The 14,265-nt window shown below is 36.1% G+C and overlaps 1 long non-coding RNA gene across 2 annotated transcripts in view; it reads left to right on the top strand.

Annotated features, from left to right (window-relative positions):
• The window catches only part of LOC137495289 (uncharacterized), a 73,923-nt gene that overhangs the window by 2,679 nt on the left and 56,979 nt on the right, over nt 1–14,265 (top strand). The gene's annotated exons all lie outside the window — the stretch shown is intronic.

The following is a 14,265-nucleotide window of genomic DNA, read 5'->3' as shown; positions in this document are numbered from 1 at the left end:
TTATTATTTAATAAGTTATAATAACTTTTTCATTCATTCATTCATTTTCTTTCAGCTTAGTCCCTTTTATTATCAGGGGTCACCACAGCAGAATGAACCACCAACTTATCCAGCATATATTTTACACACCCTTCTAACTGCAACCCAGTACTGGGAAACATCCATACACATTCATTCACACACATAAACTCTGGATAATTTAGTTTATTTAGTTCACCTATACTGCATGTCTTTTAACTGTGGGGGAATCCAGAGCACCCTGATGAATCCCAGGCCAACACGGAGAGAACATGCAAACTCCACACAGAAATGCCAACTGACCCAGCCGGGATTTGAACCAGCAACCTTGCTGTGAGGCGACAGTGCTACCCACTGCTCCAATATGTAGTCGTTATAATAATTTATGATGCATATTATTTCACAATATTGCTGTGTTTACAGTTTTTTCAATGTATAATGATGATAAAAAAGATAAATTATGAATATTGTCATTGTAAATATTTTATCGTATATAAAAATTGTCACAATGAATCAAAAACAACAATGAAGTTTTACATCTGTGAAATATATACCGTTTCTAAATAAAGCATTAGTACATGACTCAATGATTTATAAGCAGGGTGCCCAAACCTTTTTTATAATAGGCCAAAAAGCAAACTTTAATGAAGACTGTGGGCCGAATTTAAAAATATCAAACTGTTTTACATTAAAGCTTCCATGATTACTTTCCTAATTTATTTCCTAATATTTAAAAATAACTACAAAACATTGCTTTAAATTATATTACCTAATACAGTATATTTAAAAAAATGATAATGAACTTATTACAGTAAAAACAAACAATTCCATTAATAAGTTCAATACCCAAAACGCTGCACCTGCCTTTGTCTTGATTTGCTTGCTGATTTCTTGTGTCTTCTATCCGTAGAATGATAGTATTTACAAAAAAATCACGTGATTGATTTACAAATCAAAACAAATTGCAACACAAAGAAACAAAATGTTGCATAAAATTTGAAAAGACAATTTGAAAAGGCATCTCTGTTTTAAAGGGTTATAGTTTACTCATAATTCAAAATTCAGTCATTTACTTACTAATCACTTGTTCCAAACCTTGAGTTTCTTTTTTCTGTTTTCTGCACAAAATAAGATATTTAGGAAGAATGTTGGAAACTGGTAGCTATTGACTTCCATAGTATTTGTTTCTCTTGCTATGGAAGTGGATGGTTACAGGTTTTCCGCTTTCTTCAAAATATATTATTTGGTATTCAACAGAATAAAAAAGGTTTGTAAATACTTAAGACCTATCCCTTTAAGTTTACATTTTCCTTCAACTGTAAATTCTAATTTACTCACTTGGGATACTGGAGTTTTACTTTGGAGTTCACAAATTGCACATAACTTGTAATTATCAGAGCTAAGAAAGTTATAGCTATAGAAGTTAGCAATAGCTAAACATTGAATTGCTTTACAACGGAAACCAGACATTTATGTACCAATAGGACTGTTGATCTCAGATGTTTGCAACTTCATACTTTTGAAGAAGATCACATATTCTTTGAGAGGAAAGGGTGAATTATTTAAATAGATTGGGAATCTGTTTTTTGTATTATATTAAAACAGTACCGCATGATTTGATTTGACAAAATAGCTTTTCTCCATTGTTAATACTGTATCTCCTCTCATTTTATTTATTTATTCATTTATATATTTTTATTTTATTTATTTATTTTTATATACTGTGTGTTTCGGCATGGGAGGATTTGTTTAGGCATGAACGTTTTAAGGTTCAAAGAGTCAGGGTATTAAAACCACAAAAATATTTAGTTTTACCGATTCTAAGGTATGTTTAAAGATTTTTAAGTGTTTTTTGTTGTTGTTGTTAGGAAATCTGTGTTTTTGAAGCTAATGAAGATAGTAGAAGTCAACGATTTACTTTGATTAAGTAGCCTGACATGTTCATTTATTCATTCATTTTCTTGTCTGCTTAGTCCCTTTATTAATCCGGGGTCACAGCGGAATGATCCGCCAACTTATCCAACATGTTTTTACGCAGCGGATGCCCTTCCAGTCACAACCCATCTTTGGGAAACATCCACACACACATTCACACACACACTTATACACTACGGACAATTTAGCCTACCCAATTCACCTGTACCGCATGTCTTTGGACTGTGGGGGAAACCGGAGCACCCGGAGGAAACCCACGCGAAGGCAGGGAGAACATGCAAACTCCACACAGAAACGCCAACTGAGCCGAGGTTTGAACCTGCGACCTTCTTGCTGTGAGGCGACAGCACTACCTACTGCGCCACTGCTACGCCCCTGACATGTTCACTGCTCCAAAGTATTAGAAATGTTTTCTAAAATGTAATATATTGTGTTAAATGGTGAAAAAGTTTTAACTAAGAATTTTAAAAAGAAATTATTTAACAGCAGTAAATGCATTACGGTGAAACCATGATATTTTTATTCAAGATTATCATACCGTCAAAAACTTACACCAGCCCATGCGTAGTGTGTATGTTCTAATTTAGTTAGTTTGTTGCTTAGTTTCGATGTTCTGTATTGGTAACTTTTGAAAAGCAAAATAAAAATATAGAATTCTGAAACCAGCATACAAAGCCATTGCGACAACTTCCACCTGGTCTCTCGATCTCATAATCTCTTGCTCTTTATCAGCACTTTTCATTTCTTTCCAACCTCACTAATTCTTCCGTTTTCTCATGCAGCATCACACAGCAGACATGATGTGTGTATTCCTGTGGGGTCACGGCGTTCCCTCCACTCTTTCATTCTATTCATGTCTTTTCTTTTCCCTCTGATGCTAGGCCAGATGAAGACTCTGGGGTGCTTGTGAGAGCGGTGGGACTGACTGGAAGTGTGTGCATGTGTTTGTGCACGTGTGCATGTGTGTGTGTGTGAAAGCTCACCCTGCGAGTGGGTGGTGGGTGATGACCCCGTGCTCTCCAGCACTGTGTGTGTGGTGGCTTCGGCCCCTAGACGACTATCTTCAGGGCTCAGTCTCACGCTGAATAGAACCTCCACTGTGTTTCACTGCGGGGCTTTCCCGCACACTTCACTCTCAATGTATGATTCATTATCCGATCAGAGGGAGGGTGACGCATCCATGAGTGATCTTATCGAACCCTGGTGCCCACGCTCAGCCTTCCAGATGCTCCCTCCACTAAAGAAACAGAATTAATGGAGCTATTTTTAGTTCTGAGAGCCTTAAAAATAGGCTGTGAAGGGTGTGGAGGGACCTCTCACCATCACGGCCTGTTGCTTCAGTCTAATTCACTTGAATGAAGTCACGAGAGTTGTCGTGAGTTGTGTGCTTTTGGCGGTTTGGAGATTTTTACAATCTTAGGGGACGTTCACACCATTTTCAACTGAAATGTAAAAGTTTTTTGTTCATTTCATTTACGTGACAATTACATTTTAAGCAGGGATATTGCAAGCTTAGGAAACTAGAGAAAAGTTTTTGAAAATAAGATTATTATCTTTATGTAAATTATATATATAAATATGATTTTTATTCAAATGTGACATGTTGCATCCTCGTGAAACGTGTGCATGTGTTGATGGTGGTTTGGTCATGGCAGATGGTGGTATCTGATTTTCTTCTGATAATTGTTGAGGCTTTTATCATGATATTATCACAGTACTGGCGTCTTTGCAAAAGTTGCAAAATATCTATTTTTATGTATTGCTTTATAGTACATTAATGTTTGAAGCAAACAAATGTGTCAAACTAGTGAAATTACAAAAGGTTTATAACATACAATAGGTAACACTTTTACAACAAAGTATGATTCTGGTTCCTTGAATGCTAAAGGCCCTTCATCGAATCTTAAGGGTCAGGAGAGATTACACCGACATGCAACCTGTCATGCTGCGACTTGAACAACAGCATCAATTCCTATGACAATGATCCCATCAGGTGCTGATTATGTGCTTTATTCAGTGTCAAATACTACTAATGTGAGCATTTATGTGACATTTATTTCCATACTGAAAGCACTAGCACTTCAGATCTTAGAAATATAATAACTAGCAAACATACAGTTTGAAAATGAACATTAGAACTTTGTGAATTAAAGAGGTTTATAATGTTAGGAGTGCAGTGCACTATTCTAAAATATTCTGTCATACCTGGTGCGGACAGACAAACTGCTTGTTGCTGGATACCTGTTGCGCTACATGTTGTTGGGACACAATGTTAAAATGACTAAAAGTTTTTAGGAAAGCCAAACATTGAGTTTTGGAAGTTTAATGTTCTTGATCAGCACAACACAGCATAGTAGTTGATGCCTTTTGTCAACTCAAAATATTTTTAAGCCATTTGTCACATGAATATATATATATTTGTCATATTTATATGTCATTAGCTGATCGTCTCTTTCTGTACCTTAAAACTAAATACCCATCTCACTGTACTATAAACATAAAGGCTATTTGCAGCAGTGCCAGTTTAAGTTTTTATACATATTGTGATTGATTACCTCTTTATTACCCAAGTTATTTTGAGGGGGAAAATCATATTAACATTTTCCTTCAGTAGATGGAAAGTTCATCAGTAACCTCAGAACGAGATGGTCACCAGACAAATTTAGACTGATTTTAAGGCAATCTGGTTTGAGTCCTTTGATTGTTAAAGTTACATTATAAGCTTGTCAGATGTTCTTTAAAGCACCAAGTTAAACATGGTTAAAACTACAGTGACTATAGATAATCATCATTCCCCTTTCAAATTTATTTGTCATACAGCCTGAAATCAAATTAAATAACTTTCCCAGCCTTTGATATGTTTTTGTAGCCTTCTCCTAAACTGTGCCTATCTTCAACTTTATCCTGAAGGTCTTTTGAAAGCAGGGTGTAATGTAATTAAAAGTATAGAGTTTCACAAGGGTTTAATGATTTTCTATACACACTGTAGATGATAAATTTTTTTTTTAAGCTTAATTCTTCTGATAATGTCCTATGCTTTAGTTTGTATGTTTGAAAGAATATAATTCTTGCACTGTGGTTTGTTTTACTTCCAATCCAAATAATGTTTTCATGTCTGAAAGTTGTGTGACAGTAACAATCTCATTAGACTCATTTCCCATCAGAATGGCCTCTGACTCTTTTGTAAGTTACTCATTTATGAGAAAACAGGAAACTGATGGCCACTTTTGGGCTTGCACTCAAGAAGGGTCATCAAAACACTTCTTTAAACCTTTTAATGAGGAATTTGTGGCCACTGTAAATTTTTGTTGTTGGGAACAATTAAAACTGAGTAAAACCTAAAACCCACATCTGTCCACGTGGAATACACTCACTGGCCACTTTATTAGGTACACCTTACTAGTATCGGGTTGGACTCCAGCTTTCAAAACTGCCTTAATCTTTCCTGGCATAGATTCAACAAGGTACTGTAAATATTCCCCAGAGATTTTTTTACATATTGACATGATAGCATCACACAGTTGCTGCAGATTTGACGGCTGCAGATCCATGATGCGAATCTCCTCTCACCTCTGGCATCAACAAGGCATTTGCGCCCACAGAACTGCCGCTCACTGGATTTTTAGACAATTTTCTGTAAACCCTAGAGATGGTTGTGCGTGAAAATCCCAGTAGATCTGCAGTTTCTGAAATACTCAGACCGGCCCATCTTGTACCGATAAACATGCCACATTCAATGTCACTTAAATCAGGGGTTCCCAAACTTCTCAGCCCGCGACCCCCAAAATGACAATGCCAGTGACTCGTGACCCCCAATATTCTCTGAGGTGGTGGTTAAAAATACAGAAACCTTGTATGCAATGACGCACACACACACCAATAGACCCAAGTCTATTCTTTGTTTTTTTTTTTATGTATGTCAGTGCTGTAAATGGGCTAGAAAGTTTAACTTGGTGTTATAAAATCAATCTGCTGCATCTGACAGTATTGCTGTGTCTTTAGTATAATGTAACTACCCGAGAAGTCGCAATCCAATAGAACTAGTAACTATAAGCTACTATAGTAACTATATAGATTATAGTAACTATAAACGACTATTTTTTTCTCTTTAGTATGTTACTGATAAAATACAGTAAGTCTTAAGGTTTAATAAAAATTAATAAATTTTTGAAAATCACCAGGCGACCCCCCTTCGTTGTCCCGTGACCCCTCGGGGGGTCCCGACCCCCACTTTGAGAACCTCTGACTTAAATCACCTTTCTTCCCCATTCTAATGCTCAGTTTGAATTGCAGCAGATCGTCTTGACCATATCTACATGCCTAAGTGCATTGCGTTGCTGCCATGTGATTGGCTAATTAATAATTTGCGATAACAAGCAGTTGGACAGATGTACCTAATAAAGTGGCCGGTGTGTACAGTATATAAAAGCTTTATTTCTTACATTTCTTACGTTAACTTTTCTGTAACACTTGTGTAATGCTGTATCTTTAGTTAATGTTCTTTATAAAAGTTTTAACAAAACCAATGTTTGGATCTGTTTTATGATAGGATCGCCTGATAACTAATTTTGAGGTTAATACCCTTTTCAATGTATATTCTGAACTCTGACCTTTTTTCAATTGGAAGGGACTAGAATGGATTCGGCTCTAAAGTGCAGCCGTAAATGGCTTTGAGAGTCATTTGCCCCTTAGTTGACTCCATCTGTTGAGGGTCACGCATTAACAACAATTTTTCTTGTCAGTGTGTGTGTGTGATTGGTTTCATATTTGCATTATAAAAGCATTGCACTGCAAATGTGAAAAGAATGACACACATTTGTAGTCGTACAATTGAGATTCATTATCAAGCGTGAGTCAAGCATTGGGAAGAACCTTTTTCTCTGCTTCAGAATATGATGTAATGCAATGCTGAGGTCATCCTGTGGTTGCCATAGCATCACATTGGGAATGTAAATTTGGGGTATGGAATCGAGCTTTCAGTCAGTTTCTCATAAGTCAGTCAACCTGCTTCCTATTGTTCATTTGTCTTACATTTATATTGAGTCTTTCACATCAAGAAACCTCATTCTGTACACATGATGTATCATTGTCTGACTAATCTGACCACAATCCAGAGCCTGTGACTGTAAACTCTTGTTGTGAACCACAGACTAAAATTGTACTCAGCACCTGTGAGTGGCTTGAAAAGTTTCCAGGGATCTAATTAAAAAAAGTGCTTGTGGGTTTCTTTGTAGAATTGCAGTACACTTCTGAAAGGATGTGTGTGTGTAAGGCTTGGCGATTTGGCCTAAAATCTAAATCTATTATTTTAAAACTAAACTTTAACTTATTTTAAAATGAATGAAGAAGACACACACTATGATTATTAACATCAGCGTTGAATAACTGAAATTCAAACAAACATTGCCTGACATGAAAAGTAAATTTATTTATTTTTTTTAAAGTGAAAACAAATATGACACACAGGGAAAGAAATAATCCTGAAAAAAATTAGATCATTATAGGTTCTGAATGTTGATTACTTTAAGATTAATCAGCCCTATGTTTTTGGAGCACTCTTTTTGTTTACCCAAGGAATCCTTCCACGAATAGTACTATTATTCCTATAGTGTGAAGAATGCTTTTAAAAAATGGAACCATTTTTTCCCATTTTAATAAAAGGTTTGTGTAATTTAACAGTGCCAAAAAGGATTTTATTTGTCTTATTCTTTGCGTACGAGTGGGCGCAGCCGTTTGAATAATTTTGGCTCGAGACTTCCGGTCTCATTCACTTCCATTTAATTTTTAACACCAGCTCGTTTTGCTGCTTGATGTTGCAAACGGACATTTCCTTAATATATTACTCTACTTTGTCTGTATAATTATGCAAACACATGTTGATAAAGCAAGTAGTTTGACCGTTTTCTGACGTTAATTATTCCTAGATATTTCCCCCATAGGCACCACAATCGGAAGTTCTAAAACAATCCAAAAAACGGGTGCACTTCCGCATTGAAGAATAAGGTCAATATAGAAGAACCTTTTGAGTAAACTGTTCATAAATAATTACTTTAGCGTGAAGAGCAGTGTTGGGAAAAGTTACTTTTGAAAGTAATGCATTGAGTTACTCCTCAAAAAAGTAACTTGTTGCATTTTATGTAAAGTAATGCATTACAGTATTAAGTTGCTCCCCAAAAAAGTAATTAATTGCGTTAAGTCTGATTTATACTTCTGCGTCAAGTACACGCGTAAGCTGTGGTGCGGCCTACGCGTGGACGCATAGACCTCACCGTCGGTGTTGCTGACGCGCACCTCTCAAAACCTCACAACGACGCTTAGCGCAACCTCTGTGATTGGTTGGCTTGGTAACGCTGACGAGTGTGGGCGGGACCGAGAGCCGCACAAACCCGATGGAGCAAGTGTTGAGTCCCTTAAAGGAGCTCTAGATGGAAAGTTTTGTTTTGTTTGATCACTTGACACAGAAGTATAAACCAGGCTTTACTCAGTTGCATTTTATGGAAAAAAATGCATTACAATATTGAGTTACTTCTCCAAAAAGTTACTAGTTGCGTTAGTTGGTTTCTTTTTATGGTCAGTAATGTGTTATGTTACTTTTGCGTTACTTTTTATTACCTGAATGAGGCTTGATCTTTTTCAGAACTTGTTTTTTTTTCTTTTTTATAAAGGAGCTCTGCAATAAACAATGCAGTGTATAACCTTCATCTACCTTAAAAAAAAAAACACATAAAAAATTTTTTTAGGATGTTATCTGAGAACTTCCTGACCCTAAAGCTATACATGCCATATATACGGATTATTGAAGATTAAAGCAATGTGATAGCTACTTTTGTACTTTGTCTTAAGTAAAACCATTGTCCATTGAGACTTAAATCTTCTTTTTCTTTTTACCGATACATTCAATATAATGAACACATTCTTTCATTGACTGCGTGATTCATTGTGACTTCTTTCATTTTAATTCAGCAATTTATTTTAGAAAAGCAAATTAATTAAACTAAATAGTAACTCATCTTACATTTTTTTAAAAAGTAACTCTAATATTATTTCTTAATTTTTAAAAGTAATGCGTTACTTGTCTCGTTACTTCAAAAAGTAATATTATTATGTAACTCGCGTCACTTGTAATGTATCACCCCAACACTGGCAAAGGCAATAAAAAAATGTTCTTGTGCAATTTGAAAAGTTTCATGAATCTCAAAACACAACCATCAATTCCAATAAATACCCTTTATTTTTAAGAGTGCATGGATGTTAACAACTCAAAAGGAGCCAGAAAAAATGTATTTTTAAGAATGGAGGATTATGTATTTGTTGAAAGAGCTGGAGTTTTTTTGTCATTGCTGCTTTGTCTATAACACCATTTTACCAAGTTTTAGCAATTCACAGCTTTTTAGAACAGCCCATAAATGTAAAGTTTATCATATGTCATTCAAAATTCAGCTTTTACAACCATGACTTATTTTTCCACCTCTCTCAACCATTGCTGTGTAAAGAAAGCAAATCAGGTTACAGTCAGCAATCCTCTTTTTGGATTATTTTCTTAGGGTTTGGGCGTTATAACTCAAATCACTCCCTGGCCCTTTCTCTCTCTCTTTCCCTCGCGCACACACATGCACACACACGCCAGCAGGCTCAACAAATGTTGAAGATAATTTATCTCACAGTTTACATTGCACACACACACACACACACACACCAGCGTTCAGGTGCCTGCTCTGAAATTAAGTCTTCGTGTCAGAAATCGACTTGGATTGGATTCTAACACACTACACATGTATGTGGAGTGCTGTATTCACTTAAGCTCACGCTCGAGCGTTTAACTGAAGGCTTATGAACACTCAACATTGCCCCTTGCCCCTCTTTCTGACACAATTGGACTGGCTGAAGGTGTCTCCTGGGAGACATTAGTCAGTGAAAAAGCAAATACTCCATTTTGAATCCATGTTTTCAATTTGGAGGCACATGGTTTGAATTAGGGTCATGCTTACTGAGGTGGGTGAGTGGGAGGGTTAGCCTCAGGACAGAGGTGAGCGAGAGCTTCCTATACACCCACAGAAAAACACACCCACATTTACTCTTCAACAATCAGCTTTGTCTCAAATTTTAGGGACTTTTGCATTCAAGGCAGTAATCTATTTGACAGTGATTTAAAAGTACAGATGATGTTTCACTTAAAATGAAAATTTTGTTATACTTTATTTTGCTAGGAAACTTTAGACATTTTTCAAATACAAGTAAATCTCTTGTCAACCAGCTCTCATTGATGTATTACTATAGTATTAGTATACTGTTAGGGTAGGAAGTTCTATAGGAAAAATTAAAATTGCAGATATTAAACAGCAGTCCACTAATACTGTGACTGCTAGATCACATGTAGTTAAAAGGTATTTTACAGTTAATAGAATCAAAATAAAGTGTTATCGAATACACGGGTAGAGCACACAGAAGTAGTTATATTAAAGGAATCATTCATTCATTTTCTTTTCGGCTTAGTCCCCTTATTAATCCAGGGTCGCCACAGCGGAATGAACCACCAACTTATCCAGCACGTTTTTACGCAGCGGATGCCCTTCTAGCCGCAACCCATTTCTGGGAAACATCTATAAACTTATTCACACTCATACACTACGGACAATTTAGCCTACCCAATTCACCTGTACCGCATGTCTTTGGACTGTAGGGGAAACCGGAGCACCTGGAGGAAACCCACGCAAACGCAGAGAGAACATGCAAACTCCATGCAGAAATACCAACTGGCCTAGCTGAGGCTCGAACCAGAGGCCTTCTTTCTGTGAGGCGACAGCACTACCTACTGCACCATTGCGTCGCCCATCTTAAAGGAATAGTTCATTTAAAACTGAAAATGTTGTCACGGTTAGCCTTTAATTGCTACAACCTGTTTGATTTGTTTGAGCTGGTGTTAAAAACATGTAACCATTGATTTCCTTTGTAGGAAAAACAAATACTATAAAAGCCAATGGTTACAGCTTTTTAACATTTGAATAAAATCGTTTATTGTTTTCAACAGAAAAGGGAAACTCATAACGATTTGGAAGTATTTGCGGGTGAGTAAATAGTCATTTTTTGAGTGAACTATCTGTTTAAAGGACACTGAACTCCACTGAAGTTTAGAACAGCACAGTGGTAAAACAAAAATCCCCCAATATTTATTTTATGGTGTACAGTCCCTTTTAAGTATTGTATAAAAATCTTTAAAATTAATGTAAATTATTTAACATTTGCCATATTTAGCCAGACGTGTTTTGCATGGATTTAAAAAGAATATGCATGGATATTTAAAAACTTACGAATGTTGTGTTAATATTGTCAGTATAATTTGCATTTGAGAATTTGGTATGGTGAGTTGCTCAGTTATTTGTTCTGTAATGTTGCACGCAATCTGTAGAGTATGTACAGTATTCAGTATTTATTTTAAGTTGAAACCTGTTGAGCTTGGTGATTTATAAAATGCAACTGTGTAAACTAGCCATCCAAATTTCAAATACATTTTGCATTCAAAGATGTATTTGAATAAAATGATAAACAGTGAGCAGTGCATAACTCGGTATTATTCAAACGTTATATAATACTAAAATGGTTGCTAAGCCCCAGATTGTAGCCCAGTTTTTAATTGCATGAACCTATTCCTTGGTTTAGGTGAAGAATGGGGTTTACTCACTGCCAAACGCTTTTGGCATCTAAATAAAATTTTCAGATCTTATTGAAGTCTTTTTTTTTTTCACCCTCGTGCTACTCATTTGGAAAAGTTTTCTGATCCTGAAAGTAGGCATGAGGGGTAGTCTGGAATTCTTGAATTACATCATCCTTGATGATGTCATCATCATTGGGTGACTTTGGCACATTACCCAGCGGGTGAAGTCAGGCAGAATTTTTACTCTCGCTGCCCAGTGCAAATCACTTATAACAGAGCCTCAGGGTCACTGTATCCATACAGACAACTGTTAACCCCCAATCCACTCTCCTTTCCCTTCATTACTTGTCTCTTCAAGGGGACAGTTCAGAAAGGGTGACGTCTTCGTTGTGAAAAATGGCAAAAAAAAAAAGGAATGGAAGCCATGTGTTTTTCTCTTGAGGGACATCATAATGATTTGATTTACTAGCGGTCATTTGATCAACAGTCTGCGCTCCACTCCCTAAACACACACTCCTCCCAGAGAAGCGAACAGCGGTAGACGCTCGCAAGAAGGTGCAGGCTGGACATCTCGGGGCGGGAATCACATTTATTCTCATTAAGCTGCGATAGTGTCAGCTGGAGGCAGGGGAGGCACGAGCCAGGGTCATAAAAACTACCTCACTACCTTTTCCCGCCATTACCTCATACAGATCACATCACACCCAGTCAGCGGCTCCACCGAAGCTGCATGCTGCCATACTGTGTAATATTTGTATTGTTCGATCGCTTTGCTGGCCAGGCTTGCTGGCTACTTGTCAAATTACTCTCATAAACTGGGATGGAAATGGACTGTCTTCAGCCTTTACACATAGAGCACTTTTCAACAGGTTTGGGGGTTGGGTGAGTAATTTGCATATAGATGCCAAGTTGATATGCAAGTCTTTACTTGCCTTGAGCACCCAAAGCAAATCTTGTGTATTTGTATCCTGTATTGATAGATTTATAACAATGTCATACTACATATATCTTTCTCGGTAAAAAAAAAAAATATTAAAAATTCTAGGGGCCTTATTATACACCAGGCGCAATAAGGAGCAAGACATGTTTGGCGCAATTTATTGCTTTTGTTCAGACTAGCGCAACCCTAATTTTCATGTTATGCTCTAGGTTGTTTAAAAAGCAAATCCATTTGCACCACTTCGTGGACTCATGGGTGTTCCAGTCTAAAAAGGAGGTGTGTTAAAGCACATTGTTGGTGTATTGCTATTTTGAAGAACTGAAATAGAGCGCGCCATTGACCAAATAAAACCTAGTCTAAAGCAGAGCATTAGTTATGTGTCTTTACAGGTCCAAAATGCATACACATTGCTTAATACACACAGGATGTACAGTAATACACAAATATTTTTACATTTGAAAACAATTAAAGGATTAAAATGTTATGAAAATAATTTTTTTCTTCATAAATATAAAAACCACTGCCTCCATGCCTCATCTCAGGGGGCTTTTTTTAGTTTATTCATTACAATTTGCTTTGTATAATGTTTTTGTTATTAGCAGTATTGTTTATTATATGCATATTAAAATTTGTTTTAATAAAAATATGTTTAGATTTGTGGTCCTGTCGGGTTTTGAAGATGTCTGCATCACCATATGGATAAAAACAGGACGTGTGTTTAAATATAACTCATTTTTTTAACCACACTTCAATATTATTCTTAATTTATTAATTTGCTGGAAATTAGAACTGAATTTAGAAATAGTTTTGAAACAAATCTTTGCACAAATCTTTTTTACAAAACAGTTTCCTTATCCAGGAAAGTTAAGGAATAAAGAGTAAAATAAAATAAAGAGAAAGTAAAGAGGTTGAATGGAGGAGGCTCATTCTTTGTCCTTGCTGCAGATGGTCTTTTTAACTGTTTACTCACTAGTGAAGCGTTCAGTTTTTCATGTAAATGGCAAATGCACCATGGCGTAATGCAACTGACTTTTTTATTTGTATTTTTTAATAAGGTTCGTCTTAGGGCAGACAATAAAAAATACATAATATTGATACATATAGATATACGCACTGATACAATTCACCAAGCAAGAAATGATCAGGAAAACATAATTATACACTAAATAAGTATATAAATAAAAGGTAAAATACCACATATATACACAAAGATATACAAACATAAGAGAACAAAAATGAGAATAATAATAAAAAAACATCAATAAATTATACAAAGAAAAGAAAGGAAAAAATGCAATTAAGATATAGGTGTCTCCTTAAAATTTAGAAAAGGGCTTTTTTTTTTATTGCGAATTGAATCTTTTTCCATTTGTTGAGCATGTAAGAAATCAAAAACCGATTGCCGATAAGAAGGGGGATCTGCTGATTTCCAATTCATAAGAATAAGTCGTCTAGCCTGTAAGGTTGCAAAGGCTACACTATCGGCCTGTAATGGATTTAATTCAACATATTCTGGCAGGATTCCAAACAGTGCTGTAAAGGGGTTTGGGTCTATTGACCATAAAAAAATAGCAGAAAAACACCTAAAGAATTTTGCCCAAAAATCGGACAGTTTCAAACTGCAACTTACACTTAAAGGGAATGGGAGATGAGACTCTTATTGGTTGAATGCACGTTATGCTTAAAGCACACCCATAATTCATTAAGAGAAAAAGTCCAA

The sequence above is a fragment of the Danio rerio genome, chromosome 1 (assembly GCF_049306965.1).
Source record: "Danio rerio strain Tuebingen ecotype United States chromosome 1, GRCz12tu, whole genome shotgun sequence".
Taxonomy (NCBI): domain Eukaryota; kingdom Metazoa; phylum Chordata; class Actinopteri; order Cypriniformes; family Danionidae; genus Danio; species Danio rerio.
The sequence above is the reverse complement of the archived record's forward strand: the minus strand, read 5'-3'. Positions and strand labels throughout refer to the sequence as shown.